We start from the raw sequence: 10973 nt of genomic DNA, 5'->3' as shown, positions 1-10973 counted from the left end.
AAGAGTACCTCGGATGTCTACGCTTGGATTTGACTCCAGTTCTGCCATTTATTAATTTCTACACGGTTACAGCAAGGATTCAGTGAGGTGATGTATGCAACCGTATGGCAGAACTCCTGGCATCCAGTCGTCTCTGTCTGGTGGCTGTGAAGGTGGCAAGGATGAGGGAAAGAAAATACATACATTAGTTAGTTCGTTAGTTAGTTCGTTAGTTAGTTAAGCAGCTCCTAATCAGGTGTTTTCTGGGCTCTCAGCCCCATATTAGTACTGTTAAAAAAAAGGGTAAGGGAGAAGATATGCGGTCTCTGACTTCCAGGAACTTAAAACGTCTCCCCAAAAGAACACACACATCTTTCTAGGCATCGAGGGAAGACAAAACTTTCACCTTTGCCCCTGCCCCACCTCAATTTCACCACCACCACCCCCGCTTGGCCTCCAAACTGTTAGATAGAAAAGCCCCTGAAGACTGAGGCTAAAACACCCATTCTATACGTGAGGAAACTGAGGCCCAGGGAGCCTCAGCCATCTGGAGCTGCCAGATGGAGTGGGGCCGGACTGTTGCCGTCAGGCGCGGTGGGGAGAGGAGCTCACAGGGAGAGGGCTGATTACAGGACGGCTTCTAGAAGGGGGGCAAGTTAGAGGTGAAGGGGTCCGAGCGTATCCCCGTCAAGGGCTCCGAGAGATCCCCCGTGTGTGGTAGGCCATCCGAGACTTTCTTATTTCCGTGCCTGTGTATTTCTCTATTCTTTTCTTCTCCCACCAAAATACACACTCTCTGAGCCCAAGCTCTTTGGGTATCTGGTTTGTCTCCGCAGCTGCCCTCCCTAACCCCTCCAGTGGAACAGTCGGTAAACTCGGGAGGAGAACTCACCACCTCTGCACATGGCCAAATGCTCGGTCGGAAGCTCAGAGGGCGTGATGAAAACCAAACTTCTGTCTCTTAGCCTTTCTCAGGCAGAAACCCCCACTACAGTTAAAACACAAAGACAGTCAAACCCAGCAGCCACCGATTTTTATTATTGCCTTTGTCAGCAGCAACAATAGTTTTTAAAGGGTAGAGAAGTCAACAGCGGACCAGCATCGTGTATGTATTACTGGATTCTTTCCGACATATTAGCAAACTCTTTTTTAATCATGGCTTTTTTTTAATCAGGCTATTTTTAATCGCCTTCTTAGTTGGGCCTCTTGTCTCTTCCCAAAGGGTTGGGCTGAACCAGGTAGAATCCGTGCTGGAGGGGACGGCAGCGGGGTGGCAAGGTCTTGGGCTCAAATATCACCGGAATGATGATGTGCGCTCAGGCGACCTGAAGGTGCAGCCAGGATAGAGCCAACTTTGCTACGAGAGAACCCAAGTTTGTAGCCAGAGACCGCACAGCACTTCACATCAAATCTACAAAAAGAAGGGGCACCTGGGTGGCTCAGTCGGTAGAGCGTCCGACTTCAGCTCAGGTCGTGATCTCACGGTCTGTGAGTTCGAGCCCCATGTCCGGCTCTGTACCGACAGCTCGGAGCCTGGAGCCTGCTTCGGATTCCGTGTCTCCCTCTCTCTCTGACCCTCCTCCGTTCATGCTTTCTCTCTCTCTGTCTCAAAAATCAATAAACATTAAAAAAAAGAAGAAGAGGGGTGCCTGGGTGGCGCAGTCGGTTAAGCGTCCGACTTCAGCCAGGTCACGATCTCGCGGTCCGGGAGTTCGAGCCCCGCGTCGGGCTCTGGGCTGATGGCTCAGAGCCTGGAGCCTGTTTCCGATTCTGTGTCTCCCTCTCTCTCTGCCCCTCCCCCGTTCATGCTCTGTCTCTCTCTGTCCCAAAAAATAAATAAACGTTGAAAAAAAAAATAAAAAAATTAAAAAAAAAGAAGAAGAAAGGATAGAAACCAGAAAGCAAAGAGCCATGTCTGTGATTGGAAGAGTCCAAGTAAGGTATCATGATTGAGGATGGGAGGAGGGTGCAACTTGAATTTGTAAAGGTGGAAAAGCAGCGTCTTCATTGGGTGGCTGCACCAGATGTGGGCAGAAGGAGAGTTCAATGTCGCATACAGAGCGGTCGCCCGGCGGTCGCCTCCCACTCACAGGCCCTGGGTACATGGAACGGGCAAGAGAGATTTGGTAGGGGACCGAGTCTGACGGGCATGTGGCCTCTTTTTCTCTGAAGGCTTGTCCTCACTTGCTTTGAATCCTACAAAGGGCTTCCATGTGGGGTGAGAAGCAGCGTAAACCTTCCACGAATGTTGAGTCCTTACCACTTGTAAGGAATGATACCAAAGCCAAAGTCCTTTCACTGGAGCAAATGGCAACTTTATCTAAAACGGGCACTTTAAATAATGTCCTAAAGAATTCAGAAGGAAACAACCAGCCACGGAGAAGGAAGCGCTTCCTGAGCCCACAGTGGGTTGTCTATACCCACTCTTTCATCCACAAGCACTGTTATCTCTACCAACACCTGTCTTCACTAGATAATTCTACTGCCCTTCTCTTCGCGGCTTGTGCAGATACAATCCTTCCTCTCTGGGCAGCGGACAGAACTGCCCAGTACGAGGTTCAAGGACAGACGTCCGCAGGGGCAGTGGGGCTCCTCAGGAATCCCCTTCTCCCTTGGCATTGGCAGTCAGTCTGGGGCTGCCGGCATCTGCCGTGCCTTATCAGTGCAGCTCAGGAGGCAGGATGAAGTGACTTCACCAGGCCCGGAGAAGAATCGCTAATCAGGATGGTTCCAGAACATCTCTTCAGACGCTTAATAATAAATGCTTCTGTGGCGGTGGCCTCGCCCTGATTCTTCTGTAGGGAAGGATGACAAAATCAAGGCTACCACCCTGGTGGCAGAATTACTGCCCGTGACCCCCGCTACACTCAAGGAATTGGCTTTTACACAGCCTGTTTAAAAAAAGGACACATGACAAATCTCTCAAAGGTCAGTGGAAACAGGCACAATCTGTTTTAAAATCTCAGTAGAGAAAAAAAACACACAGAGTGAAAGAACATACAAGATTAATGATCTCCCCGCAGTGCAGGGAGAAATCAACACCAGCTGGGGGATAGATCTGTCAGAGGCAATGAACGCCATGAGCAAAGGCTGTTGATAAGTTCATTTGGTGCGGAATTTGAAATATGATTTATAGATGCACACAGCGCAGAGAAGAGCGTCACTCTTTGCAGAGTGTAAATACCTCCAGAACACGCACGGCCCAGCTCCAGAATTCAATTTTTTTTTTTTGACTTCTCATTTATCCTGACCCTGTTTCCTGGTTTCCATACAACTCGTGGGATATGAAGTAGGAAAATCATTAATATCAGTTGGGTCTTCTGTGAAGGCGTAATAAAGGAAATGCGTTTGCAATAAGCATGTTCGTAGTAAAATCCTCTCGAAAAGTCAACTTCTTATTTACAAGGACACTTGCTGATTCAAACATTTTAGAGGTAGAAACACACGATGTCTCACTTCCATGTAGTTCATTATATCAAACCTGAAGCTGGAGAGAGATTCCATTCCAGTTGTGTTGATACCTTGGCTGGTAACGTCCCCGCTGTGGAAGGTCACCACCTCTACCATGAAAGCATGATGCCCTACAGAGAGAAAATAAATGCAAACTACATTACGTGATAGGACTGATTTTAAAATATTTTCCCCAGACATTAGACTGAATGAACTTTGGAACTTAAATCCCCAAATGTAATAAATGAAAAGAGGGTTTGAAGCCGTTAAGTCATCTAAATGCAGCCAGCATGCAACTTCCTTCCCCAAACCTTTTGCCAAAGCGTATCTTAGTGCAACCAGTGGCCTTAGATGCCCCCTCTCCCTGCACATCTCCGTGATCCCAAGTGGGTCAAGCGGCAAAAACTTCATTGGCCAAACAGGACAACGGAAGAAAGCAGGAGGACCGTGACTGCCCACAAATTAGAGCAGCCCTGTCAGCCGAGGGCCAGTCAGGGTCCTGGAATCTTTGGATGTTAGAAGTGGATAATCACTTGGAGGTTCGGTACAGGGCAGCAAAATCAAGGCTTCCAGGTCACCTGCCTGGTTTATCGACTGGAATCCAGCATGGCTAAGTCCTCTCCCAAACAAAACAGAACAGAACAAACACAGACGGTGGCTAGGCGGCCTCTAAACCATGCGTTAGCTCCAGCCCCAACTACGTTGCGGCTAGCACAGACAGCAGAAATCCGGAGGAGTCAGGAGGTCTTTTCAGCAATAATTAGCAAAGAATTAAATCTCAAGTTTACGATTTTAGCCCAAAGAGGTTTTCTTTAACGGCAAAAAAGAGGGAACGACTTTGTACTTAATGAATGAGGAGCACCACAGCTTAGGTGTGGATACAACGGGTAGCTGGGTGTGTTTGGTGTAGTGTAGTTTGGCTGCGGCTGGGTGTTTTTAACCATGAAATTGGTATCGGAAAATGAGAAAAAGAGGGTCTTTCCAAAACACCCAGGGGTTCCAGATCCTGGGGAGAAAGTAAAACATTTTAGAGAAGTTTCAGATATTATCTTCCTCTTATAATTGGGGGTGTGTGTACTTGTGGACATGTGTGTGTGCATGTATATGCATAGACATGTGTATATATGTGGACATGTGTGGACACGTGGACGTGTGTGTGTGGCAATGTGTACACGTAGACATGTGCATGTGTGTACGTGTGGATGTGTGTTCATGCGTGTGCACATGCGTGTGCACATGTGTGTGGGCACGTGTACATGTATATGTGGACATGCGCACGTGGAGACATGTGTATACATGTACACGTGCATGTGTGTGCAGGTGTGTACATATGGGCATGTGGGTGTGTGTGGGCGTGTGTGTATTGTGTACATGTGAACATGTGTGTGCGTGTGTGTATCTGGACGTGCGTGCATGTATGTGGACATGCATTTGGATTATGTGTGCGTGTGCTCATGTGTGAGGGCATGTGGGCATGTGTGTATATGTGGATGTGTGTGCACAGAGACGTGTACACGTGTGGACGTGTGTGCGTGTGGACATGTGTGGACACGTGGACATATGTGTGTATGTGTAGCTATGTGTGTGCACGTAGACGTGTGGACATGTGTGGATGTGTGTGTGTGCACATGTGTACATATGGACATGTGGGGGGGTGTGGACGTGTGTGTATCGTGTACATGTGAACATGTGTTTGCGTGTGTGTATCTGGACATGTGTGCATGTATGTGGACATGCATATGGATTATGTGCGTGTGTGCTCATGTGTGTGGACATGTGGGTGTGGGTGTGCGTGTGGACATGTATGTGTGTTGTGTACCTGTGAACGTGTGTGTGCGTGTGTGTGTCTAGATGCATGTGCATGTGTGTGGACATGTGTGCATACATGGGGGTGTGTGCATGTGCTCACGTGTGAGGACATGTGGGCATGTGTGTATATGTGGATGTGTGTGCACGTTGACGTGTACACGTGTGGACATGAAAAATGAACTTTATTTTTGTGTCTGAGTCATTTCTAAAGAATCTTACACCCCCTGACGTTTTTCCTTCCTGTGGCTGCAGGAACCCTTCGTAGAAACTCAGTTCTCCCTCTGCCACTCTGCTGAGACCACATCATGAAGACCGCCTCTGTGAGCGAGCAGGAAATTCATTCCCCCCCTTCCCGGGGCCCGAAAAGAGAAAAATAGTCAAATGGTGAAACCCCAGTATTTGTGTACCCACACGATGGGTTTGGTTTCTCCAGGGCTCACTTTCATCTCAAGCGATCCTTTCTGCGCCCCCACCACCCACACCCTGGCCCCTCAGCCGGGAAGGGGGGATGTGTCCAGCTGTCCCCGTGGTGACGGCGATGAACATGTGAGGTGTAACCAAAAGCCGCTCAGCCAGCAAGAGAAGCGCTGGTCTGGACGGAGGGGCTCGCGGGCATCGTGCCATGAAGTGTTATCATCATATTTCCAATTTTAAAAACCAATCCTGCCCAGGAGCATGAAGATTTCTTTCTACTTTATTTTTCTTGTGTGTGGTCTAGTACTCTCCCCAAAGCATGTACCTGTCCGTGGGTGCACACTTCCAGAACTAGCTGAACTGGGGCGCCTGGATGGCTCAGTTGGTTAAGCGTCTGACTCAGGCTCAGGTCGCAGTCTCATGGTTCGTGGGTTCGAGCCCCGCGTCGGGCTGTGTGCTGACAGCTCAGAGCCTGGAGCCTGCTTCAGATGCTGTGTCTCCCTCCCTTTCTGCCCCTCCCCCGTTCTCTCTCTCTCTCTCAAAGATAAATATTAAACAAATTGAAAATAAAAAGAATTAGCTGACGAAACAAAACAATATACACACATGTATTATGTATATTACATATAATAGAATATGTATATTCCAACGAGGATAGTCAGGATAACCCCACAAAAACAACCCCCAAACCTCAGTGGCTTGATACGGTATTGGCTCATTCTTTGTTCATGTCACATCTGAAGCGGAACAGTGACTTGATTCCAACAGGTGACTCAGGAATCTCATTTCTCTCCATCTTGTGTTGCCACCACCTTAAACACGAGTCCTTCCAAGGTTGTCCCAGGAGAGCGTGGGCCACTGCACACGGGGTTTCGCACCAGGCCTAGAAACCCCTCACATCTCTCTTCCAGCACATTCCCTTGGCCCAAACCCAGTCATATGGCCCCAGCCTAACTACAAGGGCAGCTGGGAAATGCATCCTCCCAGGGTGCAGGGAAGAGAAAACCAGATTGAAATGTAGCCAATCTCTGCCAGAGGTGATGTTTTCTTCAGTCTATTAAGTCATTAAGCTTTGAGTGTGCTACATAAGCAATGGAAAGAAAGAAAGAAAAAGGAAAGGGAAAGAAAGAAAGAAAGAAAGAAAGAAAGAAAGAAAGAAAGAAAGAAGGAGGAAGGAAGGAAGAAGGAAAGAAAGAGAGAGGGAGAAGGAGAAAGAAAGAGAAAGAGAGGGAGAGAGGGAGAGAAAGAGAGAGAAGGAAGGAAGGAAGGAAGGAAGGAAGGAAGGAAGGAAGAAAGGAAGGAAGGAAGGAAGGATGGAAGGGGCTAAAAAAGCTGTTGTTACTCTGATACAATCAGGTCTTTGATCCGACTTAGTGTCACCAGATGCCGGACCAAATGAGAACTAAACCAAGGGGCAAAAACCCACTGCACAGACCTAAAAAGTTACCTTTCGTTCCAAACTACACGGACGTCTCAGTTCACAGGAACTGGTGTACCCACGGAGCGTGCCAAGATCTGAAGTCCCCCTTGGAACACTACGGTGGTCAGGCCTGGAGGCCAGCGCATCGAGAGGGCCCTGGCGGAGAAAGAAGGGAAGAGCCAGTCTTGGGAATTATTCCACAAGCACAGTGTTCTTTAGGGAAACCAGGACCAGGGCTTTAGGTAGCAAGTTACATGAGACACATCTACTGAAGGATGTGGGGGCCCAGGACCATCCCTGGCAGGGCGGGGACGAGCCGGGCCACCTATCCCCACACACGACGTGTGCCCCTCCTGTGTCTCCTGCCCTGGGTGGGGCACCACCATCTACCCAGCTGCCTAAACCTCCTTTCGCCCCTGCAGAGTCCCCACCCTGCTGATTCCACACGGCTCCCTCCCTCTCTCTCTCTCTCTCGTTCACCCCACTGTCTTATGGCCTTAGTCCAGGCTCAGCATCGGCCTCTGGGCTTCTGCAACAGCCTCTCCCTGGTCTCCCCGCCTCTGCCTAGTCTCACCTCATCCGCTCTATGCTTTGTGCTGCAATCCAGAGTGTTCTTTCCAAAACATAAAGCTGATCATGCCAACCCCCTGGTTAGAACTTTGTAATAGACCCCGCTGCCTTCAGGATAAACTTTAGGACCCCTGGTGTGGCCAGCAAGGTCTCACATCATCGGTGCCTTGCTTGGTTCTCCAGCATCACCCCCGCCCCCACTGCCCCTTCTCCCCAACAGCCCACGGGCACACGACGCCCCAGGCAAACCACCCGAGGGTCCCAGGGGAACACAGGCTCCATCGTCACCAGAGATGGGCTCCCTCCTCTGTGTGCTTCCGTCTCCCACCCCCTCCCCAGGGTACCTCCCCCTGTCTCCGAAGGGGGCGGAGAGAAGGCTGCTTCTCTGTGGCGAAGCAGAATTATTTGAACGTGGCGCCACCGTGACCAGACTTAGCATCAGAGCGCCAGGCCATTGTTTGATCGGCACTGGGGTCAAAACACAGCTATTAAGCGGGATATGCCTTCGCTGGCATAGACTGGGATGTGGCCAGAGAGGCACTCCACAGAGCAGCCCTGAGGCACTTTTATGTGCTTGAGAAGCCCAGGGGGCACTGGTGGAGAGAGACCTCCCTGAAATGGAGGTAACCACGGGCCCCCCGCCCTCGTCCCCCTTTTCACGGATCTGAGCCCATCTCAGCCCTCTCTCCCAGAAGCCTTCAGGAGCCCAGGGCAAAGGGGGACCCCTTGGACAGCCAGACACAACCTGGTGACGCCGTTCACAAGTGTCCAAGTCTTAGGACTGGAATTATCCTGCGGGGAAGCTTGCCGCGTCCTGAAGGAGGAGGCGTGGGCCCCAAACAGGAAGGGCTTCAAGGGGCCCTGGAACAGCAGATGGCGGGCAAGAGGATAAGCCTGAAGCAAGGGGAACGCCCTGGTGGCATACTCAGCGGATCCCCTGCTGATGGCCCAAGGAGGGGACTGGAAGCCGGCCAGTGCCTTCAACGCTCAACGAAAGGGGCTGCGCCATGTCTGGGGGACTTTCTGAGGGAAGCCAAGTTTGTGACCTCAAGCGTATCATCACCTGCAGGGGGTGGGGGGACAATGATGAGGGAGAAGAGTGGAGGAGAGGGTTTCTGCCTGTCTGGAGGGGCTGGGAAGGCAGGAAGGGGAGGGGTTCCCAGTTCTCTTTCCCTTCCTGAAGCCAGACAAGGGGTCTGTAAGGGAACCCCTTGAGGAACGTGATGTGACCCCGGAGTCTGGAGGACGCAGACAGAGACTGGCGCCCGGCCCCTGCCTGCAGCGTTCTGGAAACCGGTCCAACCAGAGGCACCCTGATGGGAGAGCGCGGGGAGAAGCAGGTTGGGGGGGCGTGGGGGTGGGGAGCGGCCTGCTTTCCCAGAGCTCGGAAGAGGGAGAGAGCGTTTCCCACAGACCAGAGCGGGCCCTGCGCAAGGTCATGGGGCTTGAGCTGCCTTGAAGGGAGCACTCCCAATGGGGTGCCTGGAACAGCAAGAGAGCACAAGAGAAGGGTCTGCGAAGGGTAGAGCTTCAGAAGGGTCGTCACCTGCACCTGTGCACCAGGGAGCCATGCCTTGAACGGATGGCCCCAAAGGGGGTCCCCCAGAGGGACACTGTCAAAGAACTCACAAAGATCCGAGCTCACGTTGGGGCACCCGGCCCTCCCAGAGGCCGGCAGCGACGAGGCTCCCACGCCCTGTCTCTCCTCCCTCCCCCTCAGCCCGGAGGGGAGGTCGAGGCAGCCCAGGGAGCAGACAGGAGTGTAAAAGGGAAGACGAACACAGACGTAGCAGAGAAGCAGGCCTCACTGCCATTCTCCTCACTGCGGGCTGCCAGGTGAGCAGCTGGAAACTGGAGGCACTGAAGCTTTGATCTTAGACTCAACGAGATTAAGGGAGGGAGGCCGCCCACGAGGGCCTAAAAGTGACCAGAGAAGCATCGGGATCAGACAGGCATGTGGGAAAGTCCGGGGGGGAAGGGCAATGGGTGGTGAGGAAGCATGGATTTTTCCTGCCTGCGTGGCCCCCCGGACTGGCCCGCTCGGTGACCTGGCTACACCCGCTACCCTGGGCCATACCCCCGGTCAGCAGAACCTTTGGGCCTCACTCAGACAAGGGAGCTCTCGGACATCTTGGATTGCCACTCACCTGGGCTTCAGGAAAGCTTCGCTTTGGGGCAGTAAACAAAGCTGCCCCACACCCCTGACTACCCTTTCTTAAAGTTGGGTTATCCAGAGCTGGGGCGGGGGTGCACCTTGACCTTGACCTCCTGCAGCCACCAGGGCTATGGAGGCAGCCTGTATGATTCCACTTGGAGAACATTCTTCGCTCACCATGGAGCCTCCAGACACGCTGCGCTGTCTTCAGGGGAGGGAAGGAAGGGAGGCCATAGCCAGGCAGCCGAGGGAATTCTTCGGGGACATCCTGGGAGTTTTGTTCAGTCTGCCTGGTGAGGGTTGTCGATTCCAGGCACAGACCCAAGAGCTAGGACATGTCAGGCTTTGTTCAGCCAGGCTCCCCTGTGATTGAGAGAGCACGTGAGTTTGGAAGCAAAACAAGCGGGCAACTGTTTAAAGCAGCTGAGTGAATCCAGCGGCCTTTCTCTGACCCGGGAGAGGGAGCAAAGAAAGAGACCTGGAGAGAATCAATTCCTCCCAGGGATCCCTCCCTCAGGTAGGGAAGACGGGGCTTTTCTGCGCACGCGAGGTTTTCACAAGCTGAAGTACCAGGATATGGGTATTTCTCCCTACTTAGTTTTCTTTCTGCAATTCTTTTGGGGGGCATAACCGTGTGTGCGCGTGTCTGTGCGTCGGTGTCTGGGTCTCTTAGGACCGCTGTAGCAAATTACCACAAACTTGATGGCTTGGAGCAACAGAAATGTCTTCTCCCGCTGTTCTGGAGGCTTCAGGTCCCAAATCGAGGGGTCAGCATGGCCGCGCTCCCTCCGAAGGCTCTGGGGAAGGACCCTTCCTTGCCTCTTCCAGCTTCCGGTGGCCCCAAGCCTTCCTCGCCTCGTGGCTGCCTTGTTCCGACCTCTGCCTCTGTCTTCACGTGGCCCCCTCTCCTCTGCGTGTTCCCCTCTGCTGTTCTCTTGTCTCTTTTAAGGACACTCGTTTGTCATTGGAGTCAGTGGCAATTTGGATAATCCAGAATGATCTTATCTTGAGATCCTTAATTATTTGTAGTCATGTCTTTGGCGGGGCGGGGGGGGGGGAGGGAGGTTGGGGAAGAACATCGTTCAACCCACTGCAGGAGGGCAAGAAGACAGCAAGAAAATGATGAACTATTTAGGCTCCAGGAATAAGGAACTGGGATTTTTAAAAAACAAAAGA

At 51.8% G+C, this 10973-nt stretch overlaps 1 long non-coding RNA gene across 2 annotated transcripts; it reads right to left on the bottom strand.

The window, feature by feature from the left end:
- Window positions 1–1851: 1851 nt before the first annotated feature.
- Window positions 1852–10897, bottom strand: LOC113593938 (uncharacterized). 2 transcript variants are annotated; one of them, XR_003414312.2, is made up of 4 exons: window positions 10392–10897; window positions 9790–10160; window positions 7100–7228; window positions 1852–3560 (listed from the first exon to the last, which is right to left on the bottom strand). It is a non-coding gene; the product is annotated as an uncharacterized LOC113593938 (long non-coding RNA). The 2 variants fall into 2 exon arrangements; XR_003414311.2 differs by having other exon boundaries at window positions 9790–10897.
- Window positions 10898–10973: the final 76 nt, after the last annotated feature.

This window comes from Acinonyx jubatus, chromosome B2 (genome assembly GCF_027475565.1).
Source record: "Acinonyx jubatus isolate Ajub_Pintada_27869175 chromosome B2, VMU_Ajub_asm_v1.0, whole genome shotgun sequence".
Classification (NCBI taxonomy): Eukaryota; Metazoa; Chordata; class Mammalia; order Carnivora; family Felidae; genus Acinonyx; species Acinonyx jubatus.
The sequence above is the reverse complement of the archived record's forward strand: the minus strand, read 5'-3'. Positions and strand labels throughout refer to the sequence as shown.